This window comes from Ptychodera flava, chromosome 4 (assembly GCF_041260155.1).
Source record: "Ptychodera flava strain L36383 chromosome 4, AS_Pfla_20210202, whole genome shotgun sequence".
Classification (NCBI taxonomy): domain Eukaryota; kingdom Metazoa; phylum Hemichordata; class Enteropneusta; family Ptychoderidae; genus Ptychodera; species Ptychodera flava.
The window spans coordinates 29,902,049-29,917,496 of NC_091931.1; the positions used below are offsets into that span (position 1 = coordinate 29,902,049).

A 15,448-nucleotide genomic window follows, 5' to 3' on the forward strand; every position below is an offset into this window, starting at 1 on the left:
ACAAGACAGGAACAACAGTGACACAGGATCATGTTTTACTTTCCAAGATTTTATTCATTTCAACAATTCAAGATTACGACAAGTAACAACACAATTTTACATAATCAAACTTTCTAAGGTTGCCAAAGGATGAAGAATGAATAAAATTAACGTTTTCCTGTGGTAAAAATCTTACTTAGGGAGTCGTCATTATTTACGACCTTGGGGAGAAGTCTGGGGAATTTCATGGTATTCTGAAATTTCGAGTAAACCCCCTGCCAACCCCAATGCATTTGAGTAACCCAGTCTCTAACACAGAAATTTTGACTGATCCCTCCCTCCCCCTCCCCACTCAGACCAGTTAAATACCAAGACATGTATTTGTAACATTTACAAAACTACAGCAATAGTACAGACCTTTCATATCCTGCTAGAATATCATTGGTTACCTCATGACAGTTGAAAAAGATGAAACCGGCAAAAGGAAATTCAAAGTCACAATAAAATGTAGATACAAAAGCTCATGCTGTAACCACTATCCAACCACATAGTATTGTTTACTTTGAATGGGTATCATGACAAGATTTTCACTAAGATATCTGACAGGGCAGAAAGATGAAACCGGCAAAAGGAAATTCAAAATCACAATAAAATGTAGATACAAAAGCTCATGCTGTAACCACTATCCAACCACATAGTATTGTTTACTTTGAATGGGTATCATGACAAGGTTTTCACTAAGATATCTGACAGGGCAGAATTTGAAAGTACAGGAGAACAGTCAGGAGGCTGGGGGGGGGGGCAGTGTCAGAGGAGTTGTACCCTCTCGTGTTGAAAATTTGAGAGATTGATGTGTGCAATAATGCAGTTTGGTGCAATATGAGAGATGTTATCAATTTGTGTAAAACTGTTAGAACACCCCACAGGGGAAAAGTGTGAGAGGCGTGTCCCCTCTGCTACGTCAGAAATTTTGAGAAATTAATGAGTTCAATGATGCAGTCTGGCGCAATATTAGGTGTTTTCTATTTGTTTTTACTAAGTAAAAACTGTTAGAACACCCCAGGGGGAGAGGAAGTGACAGGGGGTCGCATTAATAATTTTGAGAAATTGATGAAATGGTGCAATCTGAGAGGTATTTCAATTCATTTTGTACCAAAAATTGAGCAACCCCCTTCTTTCTCTCCAATTTTGAACAAGCGACCTAGCGGCCGATATAGCTCCGCTGTGTTTATGTAGAGAATAACTATTTTTGACACATGTTGATGAAGAAGGTGGAAATCTTTGATAGCTCAATGCAGTGGCCAGAAAAAAGTGGCTAAAATAGCTCCAAAAATATACAATTGAAGATTTCATCATACTTTGAATATATCACATCGGATCATCCCTAAAGAACATGTCAACCATTTTTGACCTAAAATGGCAAACATTGCCCCAAAATTAAAAAAATTACAGATTTCATCATAACTTCAATAAATATCATTAAGGTGATCTGTAGGAACCTGTATACCAAATTGCAAAGCTATCAGATGATTAGTTGTGGAAATACACATTTTTTGACCAAAAATGGAAAAAATTGCCCCAAAAATACAAAATTACAGATTTCATCAGAAATTCAAAATATATTACTAAGTTCATCTATAGAAACCTGTATACCAAATTTCAAAGCTATCTGACCAGTTCTGTTTGAGATATACATTTTTTACCAAAAATGGCCAAAATTGCCTTTAAAATGCAAATTTGCATATTTCTGCACAATTTGAACAAATCTGAAAAAGATCATCCCTAGGGACATATGTACCAAATATCAAAGCTATCTGACTGGTAATTTTGAAGAAGATTTTTAAAGATTTTTTTACCAAAAATGACAAAAATTGCCTTAAAAATACAAATATGCAAATTTCACCATGATTTGAACAAATCTGACTGAAGTCACCATAAGTAAACTGCATATCACATTTCAAAGCAATCGGACAAGTGGTTTCAGAGATTTTTTTACCAAAAACACCAAAAAATACCCCAAAAATACAAATATGCAAATTTCACCACAATTTGGACAAACTTTAGTGAGGTAACCCCAAGTGAACTGCATATAAAATTTCAAAGCAATTGGACTTGCGGTTTCAGAGGAGAAGGCAATTGTTGACGCACGACGGATGACGGACGAAGACAGAAAATCAACCTATTTGATAAGCTCCACGTCGCTGACAGCGGAGCTAACAACCTCCTTGTAGCTTTCAATTTTTTGAGTGACTACCCTCACATTCATCTGACCCCTAAGGCCCTATGTTAAATTACTCCAAAAGACCCATAAAATATTCTTGATGGCCTTAGAACTAAATTTGTGAACAACATGTACAGTAAAAGTGGTCAACTTTGATGCAGTCTTGCTGATGCATTTTTATGGGGCTTGAACTCACAATATCTACAATACTAATTCGCCTAGCTTTGCAGTCAATTAAAACCCCTACAAATAGGCGTTTCAACTAGCAGCGGCCTGGTGGCTCATGTAGCTGTACTGTGATAATATTCAAGAGAATCCATAGGATAGCTACTAGGTGTGTGCCTCAATCAGGCAAAACAACAATTAGCAATAATAGCAATAATAATAAATATCAATTTCTGCAAGTCATTTAAAAATATACCACCAAGGGCACAGTATTGCTCCTATCTGACAAACAAAAAGAGGTATTCCTATTTCCACTTATTCACTCAAAATGCTATTGTGTTTGCAAAGAGTTTGAACTTTCAATTTTCAAAGGCAGAATTCCGTTTTAACAGCCACTTTCCAATTTTGTAGATCAACAGTAAAAATTTGATGGTCCTTGCTTATACACAGATGAGCCAAGAATACAATGTGCAATATACACACCAAATAAACTGGTGAGAAGGAAACTTACAACAGCTCAATTAACTTTCAAATGTTGGACGTCAGAGAAAAATTGAAAGATTTCAATAACTTAAATTAAATGTGAAAACTTCTTGGTTTCAGATAAAAATGTGCAACTATATTTTGACAATTACTGCAAGCAAAATATATTGTAAGTCAACATTGTCTACTGCAAGTTCAAAGTTGTAATCAAAAGCAGACAACCACTGGTAATTGGTCAATGATAACTGATAAATTCGAACCTTGGAAGGAGTAAATATATGCAGTGTACTGATCAAAAAACAATATGATGTCAGAGGGATAGGTCGTCAACATTAATATCGTTGTTTATTCTGTTTGTGTGGTGAAGTGACCTGATATTATCATTCATCACTCATCTTATTCAATCTACACATGATTTCACTCAGCTGCCTTCATCTTTGTGAAGATTTACTTAATTAAGTGATACCATGACAGTTTTTTTTGTTTAGGTAACAAAATGATTGGAACTGATACAAATAAAGTGGAGTCAGTTTTAATGGTATGGTGCATCTTGCCATATGCCTTCTTGTGGATTGAAATCCCTCATCAGTGTATGGGGTTTCCTCCATGAAATATTTGCTAAAGTTGATCCACTACATAAAACATAGCCTCACAACTTTTTTCTAGATCATATTTCACTACAAATTGGCACCAAATAAAACTACATTATTTTCAGTGTCTTCAAAATTGATTTACAAGGTATTCAGGGTTGGAATAGGTCATTCAAGCTTGCAGACTAATATATTGGCTCCAAAAATAAAAAATCATGGGTTCCCCCAGTTTGAAAAATGATTTGGCTTAGGTAGTCTCCCGGGATTTTTATAATAAAATGCAAAGCTATCAGATAAACACCAATTAGACAAAGCACTTTTTGACCAAAATTGACAAAAATTGCTCCAAAAATACAAAACTTTGCATTTCCTCACTGTATAAAAATATCTGACTTAAGTCATCCTAAGGACCTGTATACTGAATATCAAAAGTCTGAAAGGAGTTTTGAAGAAAAAAATAGATCTACAATGACAAAAATAATCTCAATAATACAAAGTTGCATATCTTGGCACGATTTTACAAAATCTTATTGCTGTCATCCTAAGGGACATGTATAATCAATATTAACGTGTCTGACCAGAACTTTTGCATGATATTTTTGGTTAAATATGACAATAATTGCCTTAAAATTTAAGTTTTAAAATATTTCATAACAATATGGACAAATGTCAATAAGGTTATCCCTGCAGAACAGTACATTTAGATTTCTGTGGCAATACTAGAGTTTATTTGCTTCTTCAAGCATAACCATTCTTTTCTTTGACATAAGGTAAACTTCAGCCTCCTCCAACAACACAGTTGCGATGTAGTCTACAACAAACCTGAGTGAGAAAAATAGAAATATAGATATACTATTAATACATTTTTGTATATTTCTGTCACCCATGAAAACCTGTGGTAGATAATGTCATAAAATGTCATAATATTACCTACACAAATTAAAACAAAAACTAGTAGAAGTTCGTTCAGGACACTCCCTTTCAAGTCTCCTCATACACGGTTAGTGTTTTACATGACGAAGAGATATATTCAACTTTACAAATATGTATAGATATATAAATATATATATTTCTCTATACATTTTGTTTTTTGTTTTATTTTACATATTTTCTACTTACTCGTAATGTATTTATTTAGTTATATATTTATTTATTTATGTAATTGTTCTTATTCACTTAGTTAGTACTTAGCACTTTCAAGTCTACGCTTACACGATTAGTTTTTCTTAAATGATGAAGAGTTATATTCAACTTTACATATATGTATATCATATTTAAATATATATATATATAATTTTATATACTTTTTTTTCTTATCGTTTTCTTTTTTACGTTTTTCTACTTACTCGTAATGTATCTATTTAGTTATATACTTATTTATGTAGTTGTTCTTTTATTCACTTAGTTACTTTGTTACAATTAGGTTACTTTGCAATCCCACTACTTTCATGTACACTACCCTCGATATACTTCAGTTTTCTTTTTTCTTCTTCTTTTTCTTGCTTTAACATCAAATGGCTTTGGGAACGGACTAGACTAGCATTTGCTATTTTCCGTTTCCGTTTACCCTTTGTCACAGCACAACTCAGATGTACATTCATTATTGAATTGTAATATTAATATGATTAAGGGTAATAAAGATTATTATTATTATTATGTATGATATCATGATAGGGCAAGCCTATAAACTTGTGCACAGTAACATTGGAAATGTTATTCAATAGAATGTAATAGTTCAATAATTATATGAGTTCTGTGTGCAATAAAAAATATTTGTTAAAATACTCTTATTTAGCACTGGTGTTGATGACCTCCACTGCTTATGCATGTGGCTCCTTGTTGAGTCTGATTACCCAGTATACTGTGCACCAGGATGCTGATGTTTCGCTTCGATAAAGTTTGTATGTGCGATGTGTGAAAGTGAGCATGCGTGAGTGAGTGCTTCACGAACTCTACAACGTGTGGAGCGGTCTCAGTCAGAAAAATGTAACAACTTAGCAGGCTATTGAACCACTCTTTTTAGAGTGGGGATTTAGCTGAGCGGTTCTCTCTGTGGCCTCTCCGCTAGGCGACTGATGCCCTATGTTGTGGGTTCGAACCCGATTGAAAACTAGCCGTATTAAGGTGGCTGGAAAGGCTATGTTTGCACCAATTCTTTTCTCAGAGTTAATGTCAAGTTTCAAGTGTAGAATCAAGATATTTAGTTCAAATTTTCAGGATAACTTTCTTAGTTAATACTTTCTCCAATGAATATAAAATTGTATATTTGCAGCCATGATTTTGAAATTTGACACCAGTAAATATTAAAATTAATTTTTCATATTTTTTTTACATATTTCAATGTAATAATAATTGGATAGTATTAATATTACCAAATTAGTTATAAATATGTTGACACTATTAATTGTAAGATTTGCATGGCAGGATTTGTAAATAAAATTTGTTTTTATGATTTTACATGGGTTTACATATCAAAAAATTATTAAAAATTCTTTCAAATTTCAAAATGTGATTTTTCAAAAAGTACTTCAAATACAGGAAAATTGTGCCATACATATCTTATCTGTAACCTTGTTAATAGGCTGTAAAAATTCCATGTCCATATCTCATTTCAAAGGTTGGATTAAATTGGTATATAATTATGTAGGAAAACTATTATTCTGTCAAAAATGTTGAAAACAAGCCATATTTGCACACCTCTTTTGAAGTCACAGAGCAGTCTTTTTGGTTAATCTCACTTTTGACACCTCTTTGACACTCAAAGAATCTAAAAAGAATTAACAATAGCAGTCACTCACTCTGAATGCAAGCACCACTTTGTCAAACTTTCCTGGAAAACAGCAAATAATGACTTTCCCTTTTTAAACATTTTATTGGGGACCTCTACCATAGTTAATACACTGAGGACTCCCCAACTTCTTCTTATTTGGTCAGTTTTTCAGAAGTTTCAACAGGCTATAACTCTGCAATGCCTTTGTGCCCAAATGTCTAGTTTTTTTTTTATTCCACAGAGAATGTTGACTACTTTTATATTTTGATAGTTTTGTTGAAGTTTATAACTGATGCAATCAAATGCTATGCTGACAAGCTAAATATTGATTGTTAGCAATCTTTTTCTAGTAAAATAACGACTTACAGTGGACAAATATAAATAATGAAAAAAATATCAAAAGTAAGCAATACAGGCCCTCTAAATTTTTGAGAGTTGTAATATAATAACTTACACCATTATCCCAAAACCATTCACATGATACAGCTCAAGTTGTAACTACAAAATGGTACACCAATGTGAGAAGCAACATATGAACATAATACCCTACTTACATTGACGTTTCTTTCACATTCCTCTTCCAAAACAAACTTCTTACCATCTGTTGCTAAGGCAGGGTCATAGCATTCAAAGATACTGTCAAAACAAACAAAAATCCATTATTACATCAGACACTGTTCACAGACGTTTCATATTGAAAATTAGTCTTTTTTTAATACTCTCTGTTTTCAACAGACATGCCATAAACCTTCAAAAGACACAGTTTATGTTTACTTTGCATATAAAAATGATATCAGTCTTGCAATGGTTATATATAAGTGGAGCTGACAACAGTTGCCTTAAATGGGCAGTGACACATATGATTTGAATAAAATATCACTTTTAACATGGTCGTCATTTCCTTCTTTTGGCAGGTTACATCTGAACATATTTTACAGTACATGATCCTCATACAAATTAAAATGCCTCTTATTCAAAATGTAAGAACTTTATTGCCAATCAAAAAAAGTTTTGTTTAACAACATTTAAAGAAAATAATGTGAAAATTTAAGAAAGTTTGACCAAGTCAGTATGGAGTTAAATTGTTTGGAAATCTTGAAATTGGAAGAATAGTGAAGCCAGGAAATTGGGTGATTTGCAAACATTTGCAAAAATTAACACTTCTTTATCAAGCAACCTACGACTGCTTGACAGCCTTGAAGATGAACCCAAATAATAATATTTTAATCTTGGGTTAACAATTTCATTAAATTAAATGAATGTCTACAAAAAAGTGATTTTGGTGCAAAATACCCTGTGTTGGGTGCAGCGCCCCTTAATTAGCAAGTTTTATACCACTGCAAAGTCTCTGTGCAACCAGTTGACACATTCTGACTCAGCATGATCTAACAGCAGATTCCTGCATAAAATTTTTATTTGAAAACTTGAATCACTTTTTAATAGCATAAAAAAGCGCAAAACAAGGAGAAACTTAGATGACAAAGCCTTATAAGGGAAAGAGAGATGTACCACATGACTCCATGCAACCAGGTGACACATGGTGACTCAGCATACTAAAAATGCAGTTCCTGCAAAAAATTTAATTAGACAACTTAAATCAGTTGGCGATAGCATAGAAAGATGAAAACCACTGGGAAAACTTAGAAGTCACAGCCATAGCACACTAAGAGAGATGCACCGGAGTGTCCGTGCAACCAGGTGACACATGGTGACTCAGCATACTAAAAATGCAGTTCCTGCAAAAAAATTAGATTAGACAACTTAAATCAGTTGGCGATAGCATAGAAAGATGAAAACCAATGAGAAAACTTAGCAGTCACAGCCTTAGCACAGTAAGAGAGATGCACCAGAGTGTCCGTGCAACCAGGTGACACATGGTGACTCAGCATACTAAAAATGCAGTTCCTGCAAAAAATTTAAATTAGACAACTTAAATCAGTTGGCGATAGCATAGAAAGATGAAACCACTGGAAAACTTAGCAGTCACAGCCATAGCACACTAAGAGAGATGCGCCGGATTGTCAGTGCAACCAGGTGACACATGGCGACTCAGCATACTAAAATGCAGATTCTGCAAACATATTTGATTAGACAACCTAAATCAGTTGGCGATAGCATAGAAAGATGAAAACCAATGAGAAAACTTAGCAGTCACAGCCTTACACAGTAAGAGAGATGCACCAGAGTGTCCGTGCAACCAGGTGACACATGGTGTCTCAGCATACTAAAAATGCAGATTCTGCAAAATATTTGATTAGACAACTTAAATCAGTTGGCGATAGCATAGAAAGATGAAAACCACTGGGAAAACTTAGAAGTCACAGCCATAGCACACTAAGAGAGATGCGCCGGAGTGTCCGTGCAACCAGGTGACACATGGTGACTCAGCATACTCAAAATGCAGTTCCTGCAAAAAATTTAGATTAGACAACTTAAATCAATTAGTGATAGCATAAAAAGATGAAAACCAATGAGAAAACTTAGAAGTCACATGAGCCTTAGCACAGTAAGAGAGATGCACCAGAGTGTCCGTGCAACCAGGTGACACATGGTGACTCAGCATACTAAAAATGCAGTTCCTGCAAAAATTTAAATTAGACAACTTAAATCAGTTGGCGATAGCATAGAAAGATGAAAACCAATGAGAAAACTTAGCAGTCACAGCCTTAGCACAGTAAGAGAGATGCACCAGAGTGTCCGTGCAACCAGGTGACACATGGTGACTCAGCATACTCAAAATGCAGTTCCTGCAAAAAATTTAGATTAGACAACTTAAATCAATTAGTGATAGCATAGAAAGATGAAAAACCACTGGGAAAACTTAGAAGTCACAGCCATAGCACACTAAGACAGATGCGCAGAGTGTCCATGCAACCCGGTTTATAATGCTTTGAGCATTTTCGACCGTTGTTACTGAAGTATGCATCCTATCCAGAGAAAAGTGATAATATAAAACAAGGCCAACCACCTTAATGTTTGTAAATAAGTAGACTTTGATGTGTTTCAGGACATCTCTTTGACTCTTTTGACACAACTGTGAAACATCTGGTGAATTTAAGAGACACGTACGCTAACAATCATTGCTCTTAACGATTGTTGAAGAGTGTATACTGCTGTGTGTTACACCCCTAAGGTTAAAGTGATCAGTCTAACCATGGAGGTAGTAGCCATGGTCTAACAGTAACACAGGCATTTTGTCTTACCTATGGTCCTTCGAACTGGTTTGTTTTTAAATTGGAAAAGTCAAACCTCCATTGGTTTCAATACGGATAAAAAATGTTGCTAAGAGATTTGCTATTGATATTTAGCAGTGCCATGAATACAAAAGCAAGCACAGTAGCTTTGTACGGCTTTGGACCATAACAATCAAACACTAAAGTGCTGAATCTGTCGAGGTCGATCATGATGAGTGATGTATGTAGACACAGTCAGAGGCGGACTGTCATGTAGACCTGGTTTCGTCTGACCTCTGAATTTTAAAGACCTCTGAATTTTAAAACCGCCTGCATGCTAACACCAGAGATATATGAGAAATCGTATCCTTGTGTTACAAGCCTATGATCAAGAATCGAACAGACTACTATACTTGTACTCACTTGCTTCGATATGGCACAAATGAAAACGTGCTTTGACAACCAGAGCTAGCACAAGGTATCAAGAATGCAAGAATTACCCATGCTTGGACTTTCAACTCTCATCTTTGACATCGAAACATAACCAAATATGGGTGTGTCATAGCCAACAACCACATGACATATTTACAACCAGATGACAGGACTCCCAAACGCGCGTACTCCCTCTATCGAATTTTGTTCAAGATGGCGGAGGTTAGTCACCTGACAGAACATGCTACAACAAATATGGCTGCTACCATATGAAAACGCGGATCAGAATTATGTTCGAACACTGGTATCCTAACCAAAAACATTGGCACACGAGACGGGAAACAGAAACTGAAAGGATTAATCCAGAAGTACGGGGAAATAGAGATGATTGAAGGCTGGCTGTGATATCGCAGCAGTACTTGTGGCGTGTATCGAACTAGGGTCATTGAGGTCATCGCCGACAGTGGTGTGACCCCAATGACCAGAGCACGTTCGATACACGCCACAAGTACTGCTGCGATATCACAGCTAATTGAAAGCAAACTTTGTTGGAACTGTGAACGACGATTGATTTCGATTGATAGAATGGTGTCCGAATTTCATGAAAAATGCCAGGCATCATGTCGACATTCTAAAAGTATAAAGAGGTGTGCTAAATCACAGTGGCTAAATCATGGAGGTAAAAAGTCTTTCTTTCTACCTCCACGGCTTTGTGGTACAAACAAGAAGTTGGTGTCAAGTGAGCCTGAAAGTGCGAAACCCTAGAAAAAGTTACAAGTGTTACTTTCATCCAATCACAGCTTGTTTTATTTTAACCCAATAGCGTCCATGTTTACATTAGCCGGTACCTGACCCTATATTTCCCCACGCCCTCTACCGGGGAAATGGGTCAGGGAACCAGACTATTTTTACACAGTAAGTGAGGCTACCCACAATTCTCCATGATCTGTACACACGGAGATCACTCACTGAACTGAAGCAAATTTCTTCTGTACACAGAACAACTCGGTCCATATTTCAAAATTCTGGCAACATAGTTCTGATGATCATAATTTTCTGATTTCTCACTGTGAATAATGAGAAGATCAACCTCTTTTCCGCGGAGGAGATAGCAATTTTGTAATTTTGTCGACATAGATTTTTGACAGCCATACACAATATTTTAAAGGAAACTAAGGGAATAAGTTGCATCTGTGTTGGCAAAAGAAAGGGTATTGATTTTTTTAATGTTTGTAACAAAGGAAATTTGCATGTCTGACAGGTGGTACGATGAGACCATCTTAGTTGCTGATAACTTTATCTTGACAAGTGTACAATTTTTAGCACCTCCAAACATCGACTTCTCATTCAATTTACTCTTGAATTTTAAACATAATCAATAACTTTGAAATATAATTTTAATAAATAACCCTGAACTTAAATTGTTTGTTAAAAATTGTTAAGAAACTGATAAAATTGAAAAAGCCTTTAGAAAAAAAATGTCTGAGTGAACAATCAAGGGGAATTGTGGGTAGCCTCACTTACTGTGGTTTAGCAATATCTTATGCAATATCGAGAAATCTTTGCTTGTTCAGCGACAATTTCTGAAATTTTTAAGAATTATTGCTGTAGCCTATATTGCTTGTTTTGCTTACAGAACTTATTAACTTTCACGATTATCCGCTATATTGGTACCGTATTTTTATAAATATCTGTAACATTAATTGATCTTTATAGACCTATTGCAACAATATTGTGGACCTGGATACTACACAGACCGTCCAAAGACAAGGAGAACCAGATACCTAAAAGAAAGTGTTCACTCATATATTCTTTACATTTATATCTACCTTCGCCTAAAAAAGCTTTACAAGATTTTTGAAATACTTTGTTTTGGATTTCTTTTATCGAAATCCGTGTCACCTCGCGGACTTACACGAAATTTCGAATTTAATTTTTGTGGACAAAAAAGGGCAGGGCGAGACCATTAAGAACACTATGGTGAGGTCTTTTTTTTGTCTTCATTGCGCTACTCAAAGTGTATGTCAATTTTACTCACTTGTTGCCAAAATCCACGGTAAACCCACACAGGTTTGGTTACAGTTCACATAGATTACAAGCTTTTTCAACAGCATCTACCGTACTTCAATCGCCAGTGACCATCTTCCGTGCTAAATAAAAGTTAAATACAACAACTTCGTGTTGAAATGTTGACCATGATAAACATAGCGTTTTCTTTCGCTGGCACGGTGTTTTCAAGCTTCAGACATGGAAACTCACCTATACATACACAGCTTATCGAATAATCGGAGTATTTCTTTGTTTTGCAGCGGAAAAGATATCAGACAGATACTGGTTGGAGTGTCAATCAAAAAGGGTTAGCCCGATGGCATACCAGTACAGTTTCTAATGGTAACATGGTTTTCGTCCTGTTTCATTACGTCAATTGTTTGTCATTTGAAGAAAATTATTACAACCGTTCTGTTGTTTTAAAGGGATAGAATTTATTAAAGTGAAATTTATGATAATAATCAATTAAAAACTGTTTTCCACACTAATCTTTGGCTCAAATATCGTCGCGGCGTATAATATGATGATTAGTGATCATAATCTCGCTTTGGTCTGAGCTACTGTAGCTACACTCATGATATATGACTCTTAGCAACGTCGTGTGCTCTTATAAGAGACACAATCTATCCGTTCTCAAAGTTTAAAATCTGATACAAGCTACTTCAAGATATTATCGCAGACTAAACATCTTAGCAAGCGACAGTCTGTCAGTTTTTAGCTCTATATTGCCATCTCTGAACGTTCGCCCTTTGACTTATGGCAGTTGAAGCCAAAAGAATGTCAAGAAGTACAAATAGTACATACGTCGAAGGCGTATCCCTGATTAAACTGATATTTTTAGGGCAAGATACATATACCCTTCTGTGCAGTGTGCTTGGTTTAGCGTAAATCCGTGGGTCAAAGAAATGTATACACATCGTGTATCGGCTTTCAAATGTTTTTGAAGGGCGCGGGAAAGAAAAGGCATGCAATATACTTAGACTATCCTGTGACAGAAGCCAAATATTTGAGAAAGGTAAGACACAATGCACATACACAAACGTACATGAATCGACCAGCGGAAGCCAAGCTTCACTGAGAGGTGGCTAATCTAATAAACATTTACATCTTGTTTTGGTCTTTTGGCCAGAGGTCCATCTATCTTTCTTGCATGAATTGGACTTTGTTGTGTGTACCGATGATTTACTGTCTGTATGTTCTCTGCTGTTTTGTGTCTTTGTTTACAACTATTGTATTACGAATTTTGACCTAGTGTTATCGGATTATGGATGGGTATGATTGCGATTAGTTTTCCTTTTTCCTACTTTGTAACAATATGGAAATTGTGCAAGGGAAATACTAACCCTTTCCATCGATACGTTTTGAGTGTCCGTGCCTGCTCCTTGATTCAATATCCAGTGATTAAGAATCAAACGAAGAAGTTTCATCTTCGAAGAAAAAATTCTTAGTCACGGTTTTTCTGATTAAAACTATGAAAACTTTTACATTGTCAATACGGCTTAGTAGCTTAAGACCATGCCTGGCTATATCTATAATCTGTATTTGGCCACGGTATCAGTGTGATATCCACGCTGTCTGAGGGTTACAAATGTCCCACAAGTGTTATATGAATGTCAACTGTAGTCCTCAGGGTCAAAATAGTTCAGTGCCTGTTTGTACATATATTTGGGATTTAGGATACCACTTAACTGATACTCTCCTATGTTTTTACCGGCAATGATTATCCATGTGAGCGGTTCAGATTGACCATTGCGATAGCTCAAAGGGCAGTGTTTTAAGACAGGAAGGGAATCCGGCCGACGAGCCGCACCGCTCTAAAACATTCTTACTTCCTAACCAGAAACACACACAAAGTCTGTTCAAGTAGATTCGGACAAAATTTACCCTTTGTAGCTATTTCAGTAGATGTATTCAATCCCTCCAGACCTGAACATACTCTCACTTGGTGCATTGTTGACCCTCTCTGAACTTCCATATGTGGGTGTCCTAACAGTGGCTGTTATGGCTACAAGGCTAGGGGGATGAACATCAACTAAAACCAGATATGAACTGAATATGCTCACGTGTTTTACAACAGGTTCATTAATAGTAGTACGCTTCACAGAACAATAAGATATATGTTATAACTAATGAAGCAGGTATTTTTCAATATCGCACAGTAATCTCAGATTTTAATCACTAATTACAAAACTTTATTTAATATGCAAATGAGCTGTTAATTAACTTGACACTGCTCAATGCTTCATGGGACAATTAGAAATCCATCAGATCAACATTTGTAGCACGTTTTATTTAATGCAGTATTTTAGAGTAATGTCACTAATTACAAAGATCATTAAATATGCAAATAATCCCTATATTAACTTGACACTGTTCAGTGATTCATGGCACAATTAAATATTTATCAAATCAATATCTGTAGCACGTTTCACAAAATTTGGTGCCGTAATTTCAGAGTTACCGGTATATACCTAATTACAAAGTTTATTAAATATGCAAATGAACCCTTAATTAACTTTACACTACTAAATGCTTTACAACACAGTTAGATATCTGTCAGATCAGTATACGCAGCAGTTTTCATCTGATTTGATGCAGTTATTTCGGAGTTATATGACTACTTATCAAATGAGCTAATTATTAACTTGACACTGTTCAATGCTTTCAGTACAATTGGATATTTATCGGATCAACATCTGTAGCAGTTTCATCAAATTTGACGCTGTAATTTTGGAGTAATATCACTAATTTCAAAGTTCATTAAATATGCAAATAAACCCTTAATTAACATCACAAAAGTAAACGCTCTACACCACAATTAGATATCTGTCGAATCAGTATCTGCAGCAGATTTCATAACATTTGGTGCAGTTATTTTGGAGTTATATCACTAATTACAAAACTTCATAAAATATGCAAATGACCTATTTGTTAACTTGACACTGCCAAATGCTTCTCAGTACAATTAGATATTTATCAAAACAATATCTGTACCCAATTTCAAAGACTTGGATGCCGTAATTTCAGAGTTATATACCTAATTACAAAGTTCATTAAATATGCAAATGAACCCTTAATTAATTTCACACTACTGAATGCTTTACACTACAGTTAGATATCAGTCGGATCAGTATCTGCAGCAGATTTCATCACATTTGGTGAAGTTATATCGAAGTTATATGACTAATTACAAAACTTCATAAAATATGCAAATGAGCTATTTATTAACTTGACACTGCCTTATGCTTCTAAGTATAATTCGATATATCAGATCAATATTTGTTGCAAGTATCATCAAGTTTGGTGCAGGAATTTCAGAGTTATCTCACTAATAACAAAAGTTCATTAAATATGCAAATGAGAAGGCAATTGACATGACACTCACAGTATCATCATAATGTTCTGAGATTGTCATCTATGAAAAGTTTCATGAAATTTTGTGCAGTATTTCTTGATATATGTCTACACTGTCATTACCGTCTCCATAGGGAAACCATTGTACGGAAAAAAACGATATTGCATAACTTCATTAATATGCAAGCCACATTAACCAAAATCTAATCAGTTCTTGCAAGTAGCATATGGT

General features: G+C 35.2%; 1 long non-coding RNA gene across 1 annotated transcript; it reads right to left on the bottom strand.

Annotated features, from left to right (window-relative positions):
- Positions 1–3,883: 3,883 nt before the first annotated feature.
- Positions 3,884–9,865, bottom strand: LOC139131432 (uncharacterized). The gene is made up of 3 exons (XR_011552124.1): positions 9,805–9,865; positions 6,763–6,844; positions 3,884–4,260 (listed from the first exon to the last, which is right to left on the bottom strand). It is a non-coding gene; the product is annotated as an uncharacterized lncRNA (long non-coding RNA).
- Positions 9,866–15,448: the final 5,583 nt, after the last annotated feature.